At 48.4% G+C, this 21,540-nt stretch overlaps 1 pseudogene; it reads left to right on the forward strand.

Moving 5' to 3' along the window:
* Positions 1-427: 427 nt before the first annotated feature.
* LOC102136097 (putative uncharacterized protein FLJ33534) lies at positions 428-11,660 on the forward strand (annotated as a pseudogene).
* Positions 11,661-21,540: the final 9,880 nt, after the last annotated feature.

Below are 21,540 nucleotides of genomic sequence, written 5' to 3' on the forward strand. Positions count from 1 at the left end.
GATCTGCCCAACTTGGCCTCCCAAAGTGCTGGGATTACAGGCGTGAGTCATCATGCCTGGCCAAAAAAATTGTTTTTAATGTATCAGCAACATCTTTTCATGTTTCTCTTTACAATTTTTTTTTTCTTTTTTGAGACAGGGTCTTAACTTTGTCACCCAGGCATGGTCATAGCTCATTGCAGCCTCCCTCTCCCTGGGCTCAGGGGATCCATCTCAGCCTCCCAAGTAGCTGGGACCACAGGTGCTTTATAAGCTTTACACATCTCATTGTAGCCAGTTTCTTAGAGTTGATGCACCATAATGTGTTTAACTAAATTTTTCTCTTCTTGGACATTTAGATTTTGTTCAGGTTTAGCACCAGCTGTGATAAGGGTCTTCAAGCCTCTGCTTCCTGCTGTGGAATTGTTGCCACAGGACACATTCCCCGATGGGATTACTGAGTCAGAGGAAGTGGACGTTGAGTGGCTTTCAACAGACAGGCTGTGTTGCTCTCATGGTGTCCATGCAGGTACCACCAGCAATGTGTACACATACAGGAAGCGCCGGCTTCCCTGTAGTCTTGTTGCCATGGCGTGTTGGGGTCTCTGAGACCACCCTGGGTTTGACGATTGGCTAGGAAAACTCGCAGGACTCAGCATACAGTGATACTCAAGGCTATGATGTATTACGACAACAGGACATGAAGCAAAATCAGCAAAGGAAAAAGGCACGTGGGTCAAGTCCAGAGGAAAGGGAGTGTGAGGGTCCAAGACCCTGTCACACGCTGGACGCACTCACTTCCCCCAGCAGTGTGTTGGGACAACACATGTGGAATGTCATCTGTCAGGGACACTCACTAGAGATTTGGCACCGAGGATTTTACTGCAGGCTAGTCACAAAGGCACCCTCTGCCTAGCATGTACCGAAATTCTGGACTCCCAGTACGAAGACATAAACCACAGTGTTTACACGGTTTAGGGGCAGTGAGCTGTTCTTATCAGGGAAGGGTGGGAACACTCCCCAAGTCAATTTCCCAGATACCAACCAAGGGCCAACCTTGCAAGCAGTCCTTGCTAAAGATGACATTGCTATAATTTGTATTTCTTTCATTTTTCTTTTGAGGGTAAATCATGTCGGTATAAAATAATGAGACGGGACTGGGCCATCCGAAGGTTCATTCACTGTCAAGGCTGGAGGTTGATGCCAGCTGTCGGCTGTGACCTCAGGTGGGTCTGGCGGCCAGCTGGGGCCCCTCCGTGTGGCTTGGGCTTCTCTCCAATGTGAAGTGGCTGTGTTTCAAGGATGAGGAACTGACAAAGAGGGAGCCAGGTGGAAGCTGTGTCACCTTTTCTATCCTAACCACAGAAGCCACCCTGTGCCACTTCTACCACGTTCTGTTTATTAGAAACAAGTACAAATACTGGCCCATATTCAAAGGGAGGAGAATTAAACTCCACTTGTAATGGGAGAAGGATCAAATAATTTGCAGAGGTTATTTAAAACCATCACAAACAGATTTGGCATGTTTAGGCATTTATTCTACACACACACAAAAAAGATACAAATGTGCAAAGTTACTTGAGACTATTTTCTGCGGTATTATTTGTGTTAGTAAAAAAAAAAAAAAAGGCCGGGCGCGGTGGCTCAAGCCTGTAATCCCAGCACTTTGGGAGGCCGAGACGGGCGGATCACGAGGTCAGGAGATCGAGAGACCATCCCGGCTAACACGGTGAAACCCCGTCTCTACTAAAAAATACAAAAAAACTAGCCGGGCGATGTGGCAGGTGCCTGTAGTCCCAGCTACTCGGGAGGCTGAGGCAGGAGAATGGCGTAAACCCAGGAGGCGGAGCTTGCAGTGAGCTGAGATCCGGCCACTGCACTCCAGCCTGGGTGACAGAGCAAGACTCCGTCTCAAAAAAAAAAAAAAAAAAAAAAAAAGGGGGGAAACAATCTAAATGTCCATCAAGTGCCAGGTGCAGTGGCTCATGCCTGTGATCCCAGTACTTTGGGAAGCTGAGGCGGGTGGATTATCTGAGGTCAGGAGTTTGAGACCAGCCTGGCCAACATGGTGAAACCCCATCTCTACTAAAAGTACAGAAAATTAGCCGAGCGTAGTGGTGCATGCCTGTAGTCCCAGCTACTCGGGAGGCTGAGGCAGGAGAATTGCTTGAACCCTGGAGGCGGAGGTTACAGTGAGCTGAGATCACGCCACTGCACTCTAGCCTGGGCAACAGCAAGACTCCATCTCAAAAAAAAAAAAAAAAAAAAATTCATCAATAGGTGATGGGTTATGTTACTTGTGTATCTTTACTATACTTATTACTTGTAAAGATGTCGTCTATATAATGTCAAGCAAAACAAACATGATAAAACAATAACAAAACGTGTTGCAAAGTGGTATATGTGGTCTGATTCTGGTGTTGTTATTATGAGTTGAATGCATGGAAAAAATCTGAACAGACGTGCTTCCTCCTGTGTCTACTGCATATCTTTAGGGAGTAGGCCGGAATGCAGTGGTGTGAGCATGGCTCCCTGTAGCCTCCAACTCCTGGGCTCGGCAATCCTCCCACCTCAGCCTCCCGAGTAGCTGGGACTACAGGCATGCGTCACCATGCCTGGGTAGTTTTCGCATTTTCTTGTAGAGACAGGGTCTCACCGTGTTGCCCAAGCTAGTCTCAAACTCTTGGGCTCAAGCAATCTGCCTGCCTTGGCTTCCCAGAGTGCTAGAATTATAGGTGTGAGCCACTGCACCTGGTCAATCATGTTAACGCCTAAGACATGACTGTCAGGGGTAGTGGAAAGAGCACAGAATTAAGAATCCAGAGAACTGGGTTCTAGTCTGTCTAGGCTCCGACCCTACCTTCCTGGGCTTTTTTTTTTTTTTTTTTTTTTTGAGACAGGCTCTCCCTCTGTTGTCCAGGCTGGAGTGGAGTGGTGCCATCACGACTGACTATAGCCTCCCGTGTCCTGTGATTTTCCCACCTCAGTGCCCTGAGTAACTGGGACCACAGGTGTGTGCCATCACACCCAGCTAATTTTATTTATTCTACTGTGGTAATGGGGTCTCACTATGTTACCCAGGCTGGTCTCAAACTCCTGGGCTCAAGTGATCCACCCTCCTCGGCCACCAAAAGTACTGGGGTTATAGGCGTCAGCCACTATGCCCGGCCTGGGCCCATTGGTAAGGATTATTCAGCAGTAAAGATAGTAAATGTGTGACAGTCTTTCTCGGATTATGTATTAGTTTGCCACAGCTGCCCTAACGCAATGCCACGAACTGGGTGGCTAAACAAGGGAAATGTAGCATCTCACAGTGCTGGAGGTTAGAGGTCTGAGAAGAGGGGTTGGTGGGGTTCATTCCTTCTGAGGCAGTGAGGGACAACCTGTGCCAGGCCCCTTACCTTGCTTTTGGGGCCTTCCTGGCAATCTTCAAGTTCCTTGGTGTGTAGGAGCATCACCCTAATCTCTACCTTCATCTTCACATGGTGTTGTTTCTTCGTGTGTCTCTGTTTCAATTTCTCCTTTTTTGTGAGGTCACATTCATACTGGATCTCAGCCCACCCTACTCCAGTATGACCTCATCTGAACTCCTCACATGGACAGTGACCCTGGTTCCAAATAAGGTCACCTTCTGGGGTCTGGGGATTAGGACTTCAATGCAAATTGCAAGAAGCACAATTCAACCAATGACAGATGATACAGATTTGAATTCCTTCTGGGATCTACTCAGGGATGAAACCGACCTTGTATGGCCAGGCGTGGTGGGTCACGCCTGTAATTCCAGCCCTTTGGGAGGCCGAGGCAAGTAGATCACCTGAGATCAGGAGTTCCAGACCAGCCTGGCCAACATGGCAAAAACACAGCTCTACTAAAAATACAAAAGTTAGCCAGGCGTGGTGGCACGAGCCTGTGATCCCAGCTACTTGGGAGGCTGAGGCAGGAGAATCACTTGAAACCGGGAGGTGGAGGTTGAAGTGAGCTGAGATCACGCCAGTGCACTCCAGGCTGAGTGACAGAGTGAGACTCCATCTCAAAAAAAAAAAAAAAAAAAAAAAAGAACCAACCTTGTATTCAGCCCCCACTGTACATCAGGCATTATTTCCAGTCCTCACCTCATCTCATTCGGTGAACAGTATTAGCTCCATTTTATGGATGAGAAAACAAAGGTAGGCTGAGTGTCTTGTGCAGGGACACAGGCAATAAGTGGCAGGCCTGGCATGGAATTCACGCATACGACTTCTAAATTCTGTGCTTTATTTGAACTGCAGAGCTGGGGCTTGACTAATACTTGACTACGCCTAAGTTTTTTTCCCCAGGAACTTCCTTGATAATTTTCATTAAATAGACCTTACATTTTCAATCCAGTCAAGCCTCTGGGAGATAAGTTAAAAATTCCCTGATGGATAATGACATTAAAAACAGCAACTGGTACACTGCTTTAAAAGTGTGCTTTCGTGCATTTCCCTTGTGAAATATTATGACAGCCTCATGAGGTGGAGTTGATCACATATGGATTTAGGGGCAGAAACTGGAAGACCACGACCCACCTAGACCACACAGGCAAGAAATGGACCCCCAGGACCAGAATCCCTTCTGACTATAGTTCCTGGTCTCTTCTTGAGTTGTTATTTACAGAGAAAAAGCATCTCACATAAACAGTTTTACTTCAGTTATCAAAAAGATACTCAATGATCTATATTTCAAAGACTCTAGATTCATGGGAGTTGGGGAAATTTTAAGCATTCGGAACGTATTCTGGAGCATGTCTTTATGTTCTTTATTCTGTAGCCTCCCATGGGTGGGCAGCCGAATGCGTTTTGGGAGAAAGCAGGTCTTGTGGATAATATTTCTGAAGATCGGAGCAGGTTGTGTCCAAGTCCATGTTGGCCATGACTGCAGAACGCCCCAGAGGCAGCAGGGGGCACCCTGGAGCTTTGTATCCTCCCTCCGACCCGCGGCATCTCCCCTGGCTCCACCATCCCCAGGTGCCCAGAAGCCGGGTGTCTCAGGTCAGACGCACGCTGGTTCGCTATGGCCATTTCTGATCAGACACAGAACAAATGGATTGTCCAGATACGGTGTCTGTGAAAGGAGCCCAGCTGTGGGCCTGGGGAGGCAGGTGCCCTGGCAGGGGTGACATTCTTAACCCACAGGGAGGGCCCAGAAGGGATGCGGGAGGCCACCTGCCGTGCAGCATTCGGGGGTCTTGGAGGTGGGCAGCAGCTGTTGACCTGTGAGTGTGGAGGAGCATCAGCGCTTGAACAGCGGAAGCAGCATTTACAGGCCAACACCAGCCCGGCAAGGGCCGGGGCCCAAGGCTATGGTGTCCAGAGCCTCCCAGCTCCCACTCTGGCCTCCAGTGGCCATGGAATTGCTAACTATGAGGGCGCGAGCTTCTCCCAGCAAGTCAAGGGGACGCTATGTGCTGCGATAATGGGTCCAGCCGCCTTGCATTTGGCCTTCCAAGCCCCTCTCTGAGCCCCAGGACTTACCCACACCAGCCGGCCCATGCAGGGTGGACCTAGCCTGCCTCAGTCAGGCCTCATTCTGGAGCCAGGCTTGGTGCAAACTCCCAGCTGAGCTCACACGCTGGCTGCGGTCTGTGATACTTCCCTGGTGGTCTCTGACGGGGCCGTATGGCCTCCCTCTGGAACCCAGGCTGCACACTCCAGGAGCTGGGGGCAGTCAGGCAGAATCAGCCTCTGGTTGCCAGCATGGGGTGTCAGGCAGGGTAATCCATGGGGGAGCCTGGGGAGAGAGGGCGGGGGTGTGGCACTGGTCTCAGGCTGGGGGAAGGAATTCACACCTGCATGGCTGAGGCTGGTGCCACCCCCTCTGATCACCGGGATCAGCCTCTCCTTCCCCAGGCTCAATTTGCACCCGCAGCCTGTATGGTTGGCACTGTCTCCCGTGGGGAGCCCCTGCCTGGCTCAGGGGAGACCCCGGTCCAGAGCCCACCTTTGGAGCTGCCCTGGCCTGGGCCTGGCCCTCCGGTGAGGCTGCAGTAGCCAGGAGAGGGCCAGTCAGAAAGGCCATCTGCCTGCAGGGGTTTCTAGCCAGCAGGCCAGGGGAAGGAAGTTGTCAGGCGTCCTGCGGGGAAGGCCAGGGTTGCAGACAGGGGTGGCAGTCAGCTCCATGTAGCTCTGGGACCCAGGTGTGTGGCAGGGCCAGGAGCACGTTCTGCTGCTTTTCCACACCCGACTCCAGTTCATTTCCCTGAGAGACCCTTTCACCCATCCCGGCCTGCATCTGCCTGTGTCGTCCTTTCCAGCAGCAGCCTTGTGGCTGTGCCTATTCTGTGCCCTCCGAGTTCCAGGTTGAGGGTGAGGATTGGATGAGTTGATCCACGCAAGGCTCCTAGCACAGTGCCTGGCACATGGTTAAATAGACATGAAGTCGTAATAACCAGGTGTGTGACCCTGTCCTCAGTGTGAGTGCCGCAGTGGGGTGGAGAGTGGCAGCTCTGCCGGGCAGGATCGTAGGGTCTCAGTGACAGGGCTCCCTCATTTCCCTGATAGGGAGAGAGTAAGCTCACTGAATAGTAAGTTGGCTGCATCTTTTCTGTCTGAGCCTCTCAGGGAAGCTTCCTAGAGGGATAAAGGCTTGAGCTTGAACTTGGAGGAGTTTGCAGGTGGCTGGGTTGGGGTGGGGGTGGGATGGGGGTGCCAGCATGCCAGGCAGGGGGAGCAGCATGGGCGAAGATATGGAGATGGGGGAGGGATCTGGACGGGGTGCCTGTGGCTGCAGCACAGGGCGTGTGTGAGTGGGAAGCAGGTGAAGAGAGGAAGAGCGCAGGGGCTTCTGGGGGCTTCTGGACCCACCGTGGGAGCAGGCCAATGGCTGGCAGGGCTAGGTGGTGCAGGTGCCCCTCATGGATTTGGTCGAAGTGGGCACACATGCTTATGTCAGAGGCATGTAAACCAGAGCAACTCCATCTTGAGTAGGAGCTGGGTAAAATAAGGCTGAGACCTACCGGGCTGCATGCCCAGATGGTGAAGGCATTCTAAGTCACGGGATGAGATAGGAGGTCAGCACAAGATACAGGTCATAATGACCTTGCTGATAAAACAGGTTGCAGTAAAGAAGCCGGTCAAAACCCACGACAACCTAGATGGGCATGAGAGTGACCTCTGGTCATCCTCGCTGCTACACTCCCACCAGCGCCATGACAGTTTACAAATGCCACAGCTCTGTCAGGAAGTTGCCCTATATGGTCTAAAAAGGGTAGGCATGAATAATCCACCCCTTGTTTAGCATATCATCAAGAAATAACCAGAAAAATGTGCAACCAGCAGCCCTTGGGGCTGTTCTGTCTATGGAGTAGTCATTCTTTATTCCTTTCCTTTCCTAATAAACTTGATTTCACTTTACGGACTCGCCCTGAATTCTTTCTTGCGTGAGATCCAAGAACCCTCTCCTGGGGTCTGGATCGGGACCCCTTTCCTGTAACACTTACAGCTCTGTACACCTCGTGGGTCTTGGAGGGAGGCTGGAGACAGCCCAGGGCTGAGGGCACCCCCTCCGTCAGGGGTAAGGCTGGTGCCTGCAGCCTCAGTCTCTGCCCCACCCACCAAGGCGGAAGGCTGGCCCCTAAGGAGGAGTGATGCCCCAGTGTCCTAAAGGAGCAGCGGGAGCTCCTTAGAGTGGTGGGAGGTGGAGGCTGGTGGGGGTCAGGGTGGGAAGTGGGTACCTGGCTGGGTGAGCATCCCCAGATCTGTGGGACTGGCTCCTGCTTCATCACCCTGACCTGCCCCTGTGCTGAGAGGACGGATGAGAGGGTGGGGCCAGAGGCTCTGCAAACTGTGAAGGGCTGTGCTCACCCCCTCCTTGAGGTTGTTCATGCTTAGTTCAGCTGTGCTTCTTCCTGGGAGAAAGTCTTCGGAAGCTCAGGGAAAAGGCGGATCAGGAATGTGGAAGTGCCTGGGGAGGGAGCCGCTCAGAAGATTGTAGTCCACACCGTCCAAGCAATCCACACAGCAGTCCCCGAGAGCAATCAAGGCTGGAGGAGGGGGTGCTACAGGCCTCTGAGACTGGGGAAGGGGAGGAGACATGTTGAAAGGGGACAAGAAGGGACTTTTGGGGGTTGCGGGCATCTCATTTGTTTGTTAAGCCATTTCCTTATCACACCAGCCCATAAGGTAGGTCATATTTCTATCATACCTGTTGGAAAAGGAAGGCTCAGAGAGGGTGAGCAACCTGCCAGGGTCACACAGCAGACCTGGCATTTGAACTCAGGGCTCTGACTCATGGAAATCCCTCCACAGCAACAGAAAAGATCACAGAGAGGCTAGGGCCAAAGTCAGATTCTGCCTAGCTCCCAGCTGGCCTGTGGCCAGCCCTGCCATGATTTCTTCTAAGGCTGTTAGTCTTTGAAGAATAGCAAAGCCCAGGAGTGAGTTCATCTGCTACCATGAAGTGAGCTGTTTCTGAGACGCACTTCTGGGAGGTTTGACATCGCTGTCACAGAGGGGACTGAGCAGAAACTGCTGCTACAAATACATCTTGTTTGAGAGTGAGCTGGGGCTGGGGCTGGGTGAGCTCGGAGGCCCTTCAGGTCTGGCGTTCCTTCATTCCAAGTCTCTTTCCTTTTACGGGCCTCAGTTTCCTCCTCATGAGAGGTGGAGCAGTGGTTCCCAAACATGATGTTGGAAGTGTGTTAAAATGCAGATTCCTGGGCTCGACTCTGAAGCTCTTCCAGCAGCCACCTTCCCAGGTGACCAGACCCTTGGGAAGGCATCACCTCAAGACCCCTGCAGAATTCCTCCAGAGTTCTGGGATTAAGCTAAGTCCTGGGAAGGTAGGACGGGCCTGGGCCTCCCACCTCCCTTTGCTGTAGGGTCGGTCCTGTCTCTGCTCCCTCAACCCCTAGTTCCTGCCCATGTCTTTTGAGACAGCTTCTCTGTCTCAGGTCCTCTAAACCTGCTCTCAGGTCCTCACTTCCTGTCACCTGGGCAGCAGAGTATGTTTTCTTCAACAGCACCCTCCCTAAGAGACTCTTCAAATCATTTATTTGTCATGATGCATGATAGTTAAATGAAATAACAGAGGCAATGAAGCACCCACTCAGAGGCCGGCACCTGGTGCACCTTTGACAAGTGGCACTTTCATCTCGAGGACAGTTGGGAGGAGCTTGCATGGATGAGTGGGGATGTGGGTGTGCTGACATGCAGGTGCTGTCTGGCAGCAGGTTAGATTAGAGGTGGAGGAGGCACAGCGGTAGGGACAATTAAACTAGGACTCAGGGACACTCTGCCCCAGGACTGGGCAGGCGAGTGCTCTGGGAGGTGATGGTGTTGACCTGACCAGGGACCCATGCCGTTTCACCCCTTTGTTGTTGTTTTTTGAGATGGAGTTTTGCTCTGTTGCCCAGGCTGGAGTGCAATGGCTCGATCTTGGTTACTGCAACCTCTGCCTCCCAGGTTCAAGTGATTCTCCTGCCTTAGCCTCCCGAGTAGCTGGGATTACAGGCATGCGCCACCGAGCCTGGCTAATTTTTGTATTTTTAAGAGAGACAGGGTTTCACCATGTTGGTCAGGCTGGTCTTGAACTCCTGACCTCAGATTATCCGCCTGCCTTGGCCTCCCAATGTGCTGGATTTACAGGTGTGAGCCACCATGCCCGGCCTCTTTTTTTTTTTTTTTTTTTTTTTTTGAGATAGGGCCTCAAGCTTTGTTGCCCAGGCTGGAGTGCAGTGGTATGAACATGGCTCACTGTAGCCTCAACTTCCTGGGATCAAGTGATCCTCCCACCTCAGCCTCCCGAGTAGCTGGGACTATACATGTGCACCACCATGACCAGTTACTTTTGTTGATTTTTGTAGAGATGAGGTCTCCCTTTGTTGCCCAGGCTGTTCTCAAAGTCCTGGGTGCAAGTGATCTTCCCACCCTCAGCCTCCCAAAGTTCTGGGATTACAGGCGTGAGCCACCATGCCTGGCCACTGTTTGTTCTTCTGACAACTCATGGAGAAGACAATTCTCATACTTTAGCTCATCCCAATCGCCACGTCATGGCTTTAGCAATGTTGGGAATCAGATGTACCCATATCCTGCTGTTACAATGATGACGGTGGTAATAGGTACACATCTTGCATACTTCTTTAACCATTCAAATGCTTTATTTCATTGACTCCTGACAACAACCAAATGACATGGTGAGATGGTTAATTTTATGCATCACCTTGACTGGGCCAAGGGTGCCATATTTGGTGGAGTGTTACCTGGATGTGTCTCTGAGGGCATTGCTGAGTGAGGTCCGCATTTGAGCGGGTGGGCCAAGCGAGGCAGGTGGCCCTCCCTGATGGACGTGGGCTGCATCCAGTCAGTTGAAGTCTATGTGGATGTCTTTTGAAGACCCAGATAGAACAAAAAATCTGGCATGAAAGGGCTCCTCCTGCCTGGCTGCTGGAGCTGGGACACTGTTCTTTTCCTGCCTTTGGACTGAGACTAAAACATCAATTCTTCTCGGGCCTGTAGCCTGCTGGCTTTCAGACTGGCACTTAACGTTTGGAGATCCGTAGGCTCTAACTCAGACCAGAGCTGTCTGTCGGTTCCCCTGGGTCTCTAGCTTGCTGACTGCCCATCTTGGGACTTAGCCTCCATAATTGCATGAACAACTCCTCAGAATAAATCTCTCTCTCTGTCCTATTGGTTCTGTTTCTCTGGAGAACCTTGACTAATACAGACAGATGAGAGTGCTATTGGCTGTATTTTGCAGATGAGGAAACTGAAGTTCAGAGAGGTCAGATGGTGGGGTGGGAAGTCACCCTTGGACTCAGTGCACACCCAACCTCCCAAGCCCTTGGCCACTGATATGGTTTGGCTGTGTCCCCACCCAAATCTCAACTTGAATTGTATCTCCCAGAATCCCCATGTGTTGTGGGAGGGACCTAGGAGGAGGTAATTGAATCATGGGGGCCAGTCTTTCCCATGCTATTCTTGTGATAGTGAATAAGTCTCATGAGATCTGATGGGCTTATCAGGGGTTTCTGCTTTTGCTTCTTCCTTGTTTTCTCTTGCCACTGCCATGTAAGCAGTGCCTTTCACCTTACGCCATGATTCTGAGGCCTCCCCAGCCATGTGGAACTGTAAGTCCAATTAACCTCTTTTTCTTCCCAGTCTCGGGTATGTCTTTATCAGCAGTGTGAAAACAGACCAATAGGCCAGGCGCAGTGGCTCACGCCTGTAATCCCAGCACTTTGGGAGGCTGAGGCAGGTGGATCACCTGAGGTCAGGAGTTCGAGACCAGCCTGGCTAACATGTTGAAACCCTGTCTCTACTAAGAATACAAACAATTAGCCAGGCACAGTGGTGGACGCCTGTAATCCCAGCTACTCGGAAGGCTGAGGCAGAATTGCTTGAACCCAGGAGGCAGAGGTTGCAGTGAACTGAGATTATGCCACTGCACTCTGGCCTGGGCAACAAGAGTGACACTCCATCTCGAAAACAAACAAACAAACAAAAAACAACGTACTGATCCAGCCACTGTGTCCGTGGTCCTACCAGATCTGGCCTGTGCAGCCTCTGCGATTTCCCGGGGAGGTGCCTGGGCCCTATTCCTTGACACATGAGGAGCAGATGCCAAGGGCCACAGTGAACGCCGTCACCCCTGAGGACCAGGGTCAGGAGCTGGGGAAGGAGGAAAGGACTCAAGGGCATCCCATCCTTGGCTTTCAGAGCAGCTGAGGCTCTGAGGGCATGGAGAGCTGTCTGCGTTCTCATGTCTAGTGGGTGATGAGGCTGGACAGAGCTCAGACTCTGACTTCAAAGTCTGCTTGGCAGGTGAAGGGACCGAGTTATTAACACTGTGCTGAGTGATTTCATGCTACTGTCTCATTTGTCTTTATTGTACCTTGTGAAGTGCAGACGATTCTACCCCAGTTTGAAGAAAGAGTCTTGGAGAACTTAGGTGACTTGCCAAAGATCTCCAGGCTGGAAAGTCGTGCAGCTTGGAATCAATCTGACAACAAATGATTCTAGGGCTCAGGTTTTTCTTCCACTCTTCACTCTTTCCAAGTGGGCATCTTCTATTCGTTTCTAAACAAGGGAGGCAGGGAAGCCTTGTTAAAAGAAAATATCCAACAGTGATTTTGAGGAGGAAGTAGTATTTGACGCAAATGACGGGTATACAAGGGTTAGCTTTGGGGCTGCTAAAACAATATGGGTGGAAAAATATGTTGTTTACTGATGGATTAGTCACCACTGCCTGCTGATTATATTGCCAATATTAGCCTTGTTTTGATTACTGCAAAGGCCAATAGCTGCCTCCTACGACATGCTGGTCCTACACATTGGTGGGGAATCTGTAAATGAGGGGGTGTCCCCGGGAGACCCCACAAACCTAGCTTGGCCCTGGGGGTGCCCCTTAAGATGTTGCAGTTACACAGTTGAAGGAGGATGGCTGCTCCAGGGTTATCGGCTCAAATCATGTGTTTGAATTACGAGTCCCCGCTCTTGTTAGAGGGATTAGTGCCTATTTGGAATGAAATGTGTTTGCATTTACAAGTCTTACAAGTTCTCCTGGGATCAAGTGTACTGGAATGGGATGCCTCTTGAATTTTGCATTAGGACTGAAATTCGGTTAGTGACTGTATAAGCAGAAAGGTGGTAAACTACGATGACTAAGAGCAAGCACTTAGGAGTCAGACCCGCAAGAGAAAGCTGGCTCTTCCCCTCCCAGCACTCAGGATACTGACAGTGCTTTGCTTGCTGAGGGCAGTGTCTGCAGGTGGCTGTAGAGTGAGCGCAGGCTCTTTGTGGGCTCCACTCCTTTATGGCTTTCGCTCACTAAGTTTCAGTCCTACTCCCTCGGAAGAAGGATAATAACAATAGATAATGATGATAATAGTCTCCCCATAGGGTTATGGCAAACATGAAACACCTTGAATTGTGTGTAAAGTTCTTTGCAAACTGCACGGCATCTAGTAAGAATAATGCTGGTTAATATGATGATGATGCAGTCCACAAGACAAAATAGCCCCCAGGAGCATCCTTGTAATCCCCAGCGCTGAGTCTGCTTGGCTTGCTGTAGCAAGGGGGAACACACCTGCTGAGGCTTCCAGGACGTGGCCTTGTGCTGGGCGAGTCTAAGGAGGAACGCTGGTCATTCTTGCAGCTGCAGCATGGTCCTGCCTGGGTTTCTTGGTTTCTCTGTTCTGTTGGCTTCAGCTGTGTCCCATTGGAAACCTTGTTTATCTCGTTTGCCTGCAGCATGGCTCATTATCTCTCCTCTCCTCTCCTCTCTTCTCCTCTCCCCTCCTCTCCCCTCCCTCTTTCTTTCTTTTTCTCTCTCTCTCTTTCTTTCCTTCTTTCTTTCCCTCCCTCCCTCCCTTCCTTCCTTCTTTCTTTCCATCCTCCCTTCTTTCCTTCCTTCCTCTTTCTTTTCTCTTTTCCTTTCTTTTCTCTTTTCCTTTCTTTTCTTCTCTCTCTTTCTTTCTTTCTGACAGGGTCTCACTCTGTTGCCCAGGGTGGAGTGCAGTGACACAATCTTGGTTCACTGAAACCTCTGCCTCCCGGGTCCAGGCGATTCTCCTGCCTCAGCCTCCTGAGTAGCTGGGACTACAGGCATGTGCCACCACATCTTGCTGATTTTTGTATTTTTGGTAGAGACGGGGTTTTACCATGTTGGCCAGGCTGGTCTCAAACTCCTGACCTCAAGTGATCTGCCCACCTTGGCCTCCCAGAGTGCTGGGACTACAGGTGTGATCCATTGTGCCTGGCCTCAGCATGGCTAATTTTCACTGTCTCAGTTATATAGGTCTTAGCTATCAAAGCACTGGATATTATTTATTTATTTATTTTGAGATGGAGTCTCACTCTGTCTCCTAGGCTGGAGTGCAGTGGCCCAATCTCGGCTCACTACAACCTCCGCCTCCCGGGTTCAAGCGATTCTCTTGCCTCAGCCTCCCGAGTAGCTGGGACTACAGGTGTCCGCCACCACACCTGGCTAGTTTTTGTATTTTTAGTAGAGACGGGGTTTCACCATATTGACCAGGCTGGTCTCGAACTCCTGACCTTGTGATCCGCCTGCCTCGGCCTCCCAAAGTGCTGGGATTACAGGCTGGAGCCACCGCGCCCAGCCTGGATATCATTTATTATTAAAAATATTTTAAAAATAATAAACAGAAGTTTGTAAACAATTTTGTGAGAAAATTTAATGAGTCCTACCCTTTCAACAAATTTGTAAGTGTACAATCAGTATTGTCAACTGCAGGCATAATGTTAGATGGCAGATCTCCAGAATTTGTTCATCTTGCATAATGGAAACTTCATATCCGTTGAACAGCAATTCCCCATTTCCCTGTTCCTCCAGCCCCTGACAACCACTATTCTGTGCTCTGCTTTTCTGAGTTTGACTACTTTAGGTACTTAGTGCAAGTGGAATAATTCAGTATGTGTCCTTCTGTGACCGGCTTATTTCACTTAGCATAATGTCTGCCAAGTTCAGGCATGTTGTAGCAAATGGCAGGATTCGCTTTTTTTAAAAGGCTGAGTAATATTCCATTGTGTGTATGCACAACAGTTTTTCTACACACACACATATATATATATATATATTTGTTTTGAGACAGAGTCTTGCTCTTTCGCCCAGGCTGGAGTGCAATGGTGTGAGCTCAGCTCACTGCAACTTCCACCTCCCAGGTTCAAGTGATTCTCCTGCCTTAGCCTCCCGAGTAGCTGGGATTACAGGCATGCACCACCACGCCCGGCTAATTTTGTATTTTTGGTAGAGACGGGGTTTCATAATGTTGGCCAGGCTGGTCTCGAACTCCTGACCTCAGGCCCAGCTCAGCCTCCCAGAGTGCTGGTATTACAGGCATCAGCCCAGAGTGCTGGTATTACAGGCATCAGCCCAGAGTGCTGGGATTACAGGCGTCAGCCTCCCGGAGTGCTGGGATTACAGGCGTCAGCCCAGAGTGCTGGGATTACAGGCATCAGCCACCGCGCTCAGTCCCCATTCATTTGTTAAAGGGCATTTCCATAACTTGGCTATTATGAAAAACGCTACAGTGAGCATGGGAGGGCAATATCTCTGTGAGATACTGGTTTCAACTCTTTTGAATAAACATCCAAAAGTGGATTTGCTGGATCATATGGTAGTTCTATTTATAATTTTTTGAGGAGCCCCCATACTGCTCCCCATAATGGCATTCCCACCAACCGTGTACAGGGCTCTAATATCTCTGCACCCTTGCTAATACTTGTTATCTTTTATTTACTTTTTTGGTAATAGCCATTCTAACAGGTGTAAGGCTACTGATCTCATGGTGATTTTTATTTGCATTTCCCTAATGATTAGTGATGTTGAGTATCTTTTCATATGACTGTTGGCCGTTTGTCTGTCTTCTCTGGAGAAATGTCTATTCAAATCCTTTGCTCATTTTTAAATTGGGGTAGTCATTTTTTCTGCTATTAAGTTGTAAGACCTCCTTATATATTTTGGACATTAATCTCTTATCAGATATATGGCTTGCAAATATTTTCTCCCATTCCATAGGCTGCGTTTTCACCCTATTACTTCCTTTGCTATGCAGAAGCTTTTTGCATGAGAAAGAATGGAATTAGACACTTTTCTTATACCATGCACAAAAATCAACTCAAAATCTATCGAAGATTTAAATGCAAGACCTGAAACTGTAAAACTCCTAGAAGAAAACGTAGAAGAAAAGCCTCATGACATTGCTCTTGGCAATGATTTTTTGGACATGACCCCAAAAGCACAGGTAATAAAAACAAAAGTAAACAGGTGGGACGAAAGCCTTGGGTCTCATTTAAGCCAACACAAGATCATCCCAAGAGAAAGGAAATTAAATTTTCTCACAGCCTCATGATTGTGCCTTCCTCGCCCTGTGCTCCAGCTTCTCCAGGCTGCTCCCCCCTCCCACCTTTGAGCATGCTCTAGCCTCTCCAGGCTGCTCCCCTCTCCCACCTTTGGGCCTACGGGAGCCCGAAACTCTGATCTGTTGTGGCTCTGGTAATTCAGGTCCCAGCTCAAACCATCCTTTTTAATGGCTTTCTAATAACCAGGCCTCCATCTAGCTTTCTGGGCCTCATTCCTCTGTTTTCTTCATGGCATTTAAAAGTCTCCAATTATCTTGTTCATTCTCTGTTTCCTGCAGTAGAGTAAAAGGCCATTGGTGCATCTCCAGCTAGAATGGCTCCTAGCATGTGGTAGGTGCTCTGTAAGCAGTTGTGGAAGAAAGGAAGGAAGGAAGGGGAAAGAAAGGAAGGAAGGAAGGGGAAAGAAAGGAAGGAAGGAAGGGGAAAGAAAGGAAGGAAGGAAGGGGAAAGAAAGGAAGAAAGGAAGGGGAAAGGAAGGGATGAAGGAAGAAGGGGAGAAAGGACGGAGGGAGGGAGGGGAGAAGGAAAGGAGGAAGGAAGGAAGGAAGAAGGGGGAGGAAGGAAGGAGAAGAGGTGGGGAGGAAGGAAGGAGGGAAGGAGGGAAGGAAAGAAGACAGGGAGAAAGGAAGGAAGGAGGGAAGGAAGGAAGAAGGGAAGGAAGGGAGGAAAAAAGAAAGGAAGGAAGGAAGAAGGAAGGAGGGAAGGAAGGAAGAAGGAAGGAAGAAGAAGGGGAGGGAGGAAGGAAGGAAGGAAAGAAGGAAGAAAAGAAGGAGGGAGGGAAGAAAGAAAGGAAGGAGGAAGAAAGGAAGGAAGAAGAGAAGGAAGGAAGAAGAAGAGGAAGGAAGAAAGAAGGAAGGAAGGAAAAAGGGAAGGAAAGAAGGAAAGGAGGGAGAGAACATCCCCACACATGATCCTTCCCTGTTGATCCTTGCATTCTAGGGAGTTGGAAGGGAGCTAGAGGTCAGGACCAGCATTCCCCTAGCAGCAATTCTCCCTCCTGCAGCATCCTCGCTGTACTTCTTTCCTTCCTTCCTTGCCGTCCATTCGTCCTTCCTTGCCATCCTTCCTTCCTCACTGTCCTTCCTTCCTTCCTTCCTTCCTTCCTTCCTTCCTTCCTTCCTTCCTTCCTTCCTTCCTCGCTGTACTTTTGCTGCACTGTTTTTATCACTTCATGTCATGCCAGTGCTCTCCCTTTGGAATGCTTTTCTTAGACAGGAACAGACACATTACCCCAAGCCTCACTGAGTGGCCTCAACTCTGGCCCTTAGAACCACTGAGAACAAGACCCTTCACTCATGATAGCCCTCCAAGTAATTGAGGATGTCTCTTAGCACCCTAAGGAGGCAGCTTTTCTCCAAGATGAGGCTTCATCTTTTTCAACTTTCCTCCCATGACATGGCTTCTGGATGTCTTGCCTTCAACTTTTTATATCAGGAGCCCTAGGAACACTGAAGAATTTCAAGGATGTCCTTTAGGGTGTCTGTGAAACGCTTGATACCGGTGGTGTGTTCCCTGCAGGTGTGCAGTTTGGGGGTGGGGAGAGATTCTGTAGGATTCAAAGGACCCTTGACCTCAAGTGGTTCACAAGCCCTTCTCCCTCTACCCTGTCTTCCGGGAGCCGTGTGCCATCTATCCTGTTGTCTGCCAGGAGCTGAGCGCCATCTAGCTAGTCTTCCAGGAACCTCGCGCCATCTAACTTGTCTTCCTGGAGCCTTGCTCTATCTAGTCTGTGTTTTAGGCCAGAATCGCTCCAGCTAGCCTGTCTTCTAGGAGTCCTGCTGTATTTAGCCTGTTTTCCAGGCCAGGCCTGCCCTCTGCAGCACACAGCGGGTATTTTTCTCCTTCATAATTCCCGCCTACTCTAGGTAGCACTTTCTGATTTAATGACTCACTTTCACATTTGGCATCTCACTGAGTGCTCATGATTCTGTTCATTCAGGGTGTCTCATTCTCCTTCTGTGAACAAAGAAACAGGGTCCTGAAAGGGTGTGTTTTCTACATTTTGAGGCTGTTTCAGCTTCATGACTGTTATACCTTCTGCTGTTCCTCTCTTCATTACACAGTAAGTTTGTGGTCTTATGAAGCACAACTTTTTTGTTTTTGTTTTTCCTGTTAATATATTTACAGAGCTTTTCTTTTGATAAATATTCGTGTGCTATATTTTTTTCCATCAGTTTATTTTAAATCTGAATCCTTAGTTTTAGTTGTGTTTCTTGTAAGCAGCATAAGGCCATTCTAAAAAAAACTCAGCCAGACAACTTGTGTCATTTAACTAGTAATTGTTTTCATTTATATTTATTATAATTACCGATTCCTTAAAATTTTCCCACAATCTTATTTTGTACTTCCTGTTTACCCTGCTTTTTGAAAATTCCATTTTCTCTTGCTATTATTATTATTATTTTGAGATGGAGTCTTGTTCTGTTGCCCAGGCTGGAGTGATGATGATGATGATTATTATTACTATTATTTTGAGATGGAGTCTCGTTCTGTTGCCCAGGCTGGATGCAGTGGTGCGATCTCGGCTCACTGCAACCTCCACCTCCCACCTCCAGCAATTCTCCTGTCTCAACCTTCTAAGTAGGTGGGACTACAAGGACATGCCACCATGCCTGGCTAATTTTTGTATTTTTAGTAGAGATGGGTTTCACCATACTGGTCAGCCTGGTCTCGAACTCCTGACCTCAGGTGATCCACCTGTGTTGACCTCCCAAAGTGCTGGGATTACAGGTGTAAGCCACTGTGCCTGGCTCTTGCATTATTTTGAAAGTTATAAACTGTATTTCTCTTTCTTATCTCTTTGAAAATTGCAAATTTTTTAGTGGGTGTTTGAAAATTCAAATGTATGTACTTAATTTCTGCAATTCTACAATTTTTCTATCATTCTCGCATTTTGTCTGAAATACCAAAATTTTAGAATGCTTTTACTATAGTCACCTTATCCAACTTTGCATGTTACTTTTGACCAATATTTTAGTTTCATGTTGTTTTTATTATGCCTTAAATTAGTTATGTGTTTTTTCTAGTCAGTGATTTTTTTTTTAACTTTATTGGTATATTTTTTACCCCTTTTTTTGCTCATCTCAGGCCCTCCTTCTTGGTTCAATTTTCTTCTTTTTAAAGCACTTTCTCAAGAAACTTTTTAAATGAAGATCTCTTAATAAATTCATTTAGTTTCTTTTTGCCTGTAAATATCTTCATTTTCCCATCATTCCTGAATGATAATTTCAGTAGACAGGCAGTAGTCCCACTTTGACAATGATTTTGACTTAGTACTTTGAAAGCAATATTCCTTTGTATTCTGGTTTCTGATGCCCCCATGAGAAGTCAAGCTATCTGCCTGCTATGCAGTGTTCTGAAGGGGTCTGCCCTTTCTGGTGGATTTTCAGTGTGTGCCTTTGTCTTTGGTCCATTGTAGTTTCATTGTGGTGGGTTCAGGTGTGGGATCATGCTTTAGGTTGAGTTCCTGAGTCTGAGGATCAGCCCTTGGCATATGGGCTCTCCTTCACTTCCTCCGTTTTTTTCCTTCCCAGACCATCAGATGTATGCATGTCGGTCCTTCACCTTTTCTTTGTTTCTCTCTTTCTTTCTTTCTTCTTTTTTTTTTTTTTGAGACAGAGTTTCACTCTGTTGCCAGGTTGGAGTGCAGTGGCGTGATCTCAGCTCACTGCAACCTCCGCCTCCCGGGTTCAAGCGATTCTCCTGCCTCAGCCTCCCAAGTAACAGGGATTACAGGTGCCCGCCACCATGCCCAGCTAATTTGTGTATTTTTAGTAGAGACGGGGTTTCACTATGTTGGCCAGGCGGGTCTTGATCTCTTGACCTTTTGATCCACCCGTCCCGGCCTTCCAAAGTGCAGGGATGACAGGTGTGAGCCACCGTGCCCGGCCTCTTTGTTTCTCTTAACTTGCTTTCATATTTGTTCCAAGTCTTTGTCTCTCCATGACTCATCCTGTGTTTTCTTTAGATAGATCGTTCAGTTTAGTAATTTGTTTCCTCACATCTATTGATCTAACTTGTGCTTTAACTTTAACTTTAACACCTTGAATTTTAATTTTTAAGTGTGTGTATTTATTTTTTCTTTAGAGCCAGGGTCTCACTATGCCACCCAGGGTGGAGTGCAGCGGCTATTCACAGGTGCTATTACAGAACATTACAGCCTCGAACTTCTGGGCTCAAGCAATCCTCCCGCCTCAGCCTCCTGAGTAGCTGGGACTACAGGCACCTGCCACTGTGCCCAACTTACATTTTTTATTTCTAAAAATTTTAATTGTTTTCCTCTCTTGTTTACTTTGTCTTTTTCTTCTGTGTCTTGTCTGCATTTTTGAGAATGTCTTTAAACATCTTAAGCATTCTTATTTGTATTCTGTACCCCAGAATTCCATTGCCTGGAAGCCCTATGACTGATTCCAGGTAACTCGTGCTCATGACGGGTTCCTCTGTGGACTGTGGGCCAGACTTCCTGGGTTTGAATCTCAAATCTTCGTTGCTGTGTGTTCTTGAGTAAGTTACTTATCCGCTCTGTGCCTTCATTCTCTCCTATTCCTAATCCAGGAATATGAATGATCTTAATAAACAATAATGAGAATAAAACCACCTACCATTAGAAGAATGTGTGAAGATTAAGTGGGACAATACAGGTAAAAGATTTATTTATTTAATTTTTATTTCTTTTTGAGACAGAGTCTCACTCTGTCACCCAGGTTGAAGTGCAGTGGCACCATCTTGGCTCACTGCAACCTCTGCCTTCCAGGTTCAAGTGATTCTCCTGCCTCAGCCTCCAGAGTAGCTGGGATTACAGGCACCCACCACCACAGCTGGCTAATTTTTGTATTTTTAGTAGAGATGGGGTTTCACCATGTTGGCCAGGCTGGTCTTGAACTCCTGACCTCAGGTGATCTGTCCTCCTCACCCTTTCAAAGTGCTGAAATTACAGGTGTGAGCCACCATGCCTGGCCCAGGTCAAAGATTTAAAACTGTACCTGGCACAAGGTAAGTCTTCAATAAAGGTTAATCTTTTTCTTTTTTTTAATCTAGACAGAGTTTCGGTCTGTTGCCCAGGGTGGAGTTCAGTGGCGCAATCTTGGCTCACTGCAACCTCTGTCTCTCAGATTCAAGTGATTCTCCTGCCTCAACCTCTGTAGCTGGGGCTATAGACACATGCGCCACCATGCCCGGCTAATGTTTGTATTTTTAGTAGAGCCAGGGTTTCACCATGTTGGCCAGGCTGGTCTCGAACTCCTGACCTCAAGTGATCTGTCTGCCTCAGCTCCCCAAAGTGCTAGGATTAGAGGCATGAGCTACCGTGCCTGGCCAATAAAGGTTAATCTTATAGTACACGGCTGGGCTTTATCTTGGAAATCCTATACACCTTGGTTTGAGGACGTGTTGCTCCAGAGAGATTTCACATTTGTTTCTGCCAAGCATCTGGGGGACTATCAACCTAACACCACTCTTAGCTAATTTCTTGACTTTAGTTTCCCAGACCAAATGGTATCAGTTCAAACCCAAACCCAATGGGGCCAGGCATGGATTCTCAGGGAGACTCTGTCCCACTCAGAGCCCAGGAGTTGAGACACATGTTTCCTTGTCATTTCTTTTTATTAATCTCTGTTTTGCCTCATTCTATCACTGAGGGTACAGCCTCCAAGGGTCCTGCATTTCTAGGGAGCCTCACTTCCAAGTCCCTGGCTCGTGCAGGCCCCGGGTTTGGTATTCAGTGCCT

The sequence above is a fragment of the Macaca fascicularis genome, chromosome 13 (assembly GCF_037993035.2).
Source record: "Macaca fascicularis isolate 582-1 chromosome 13, T2T-MFA8v1.1".
In the NCBI taxonomy this organism is placed as follows: Eukaryota; Metazoa; Chordata; class Mammalia; order Primates; family Cercopithecidae; genus Macaca; species Macaca fascicularis.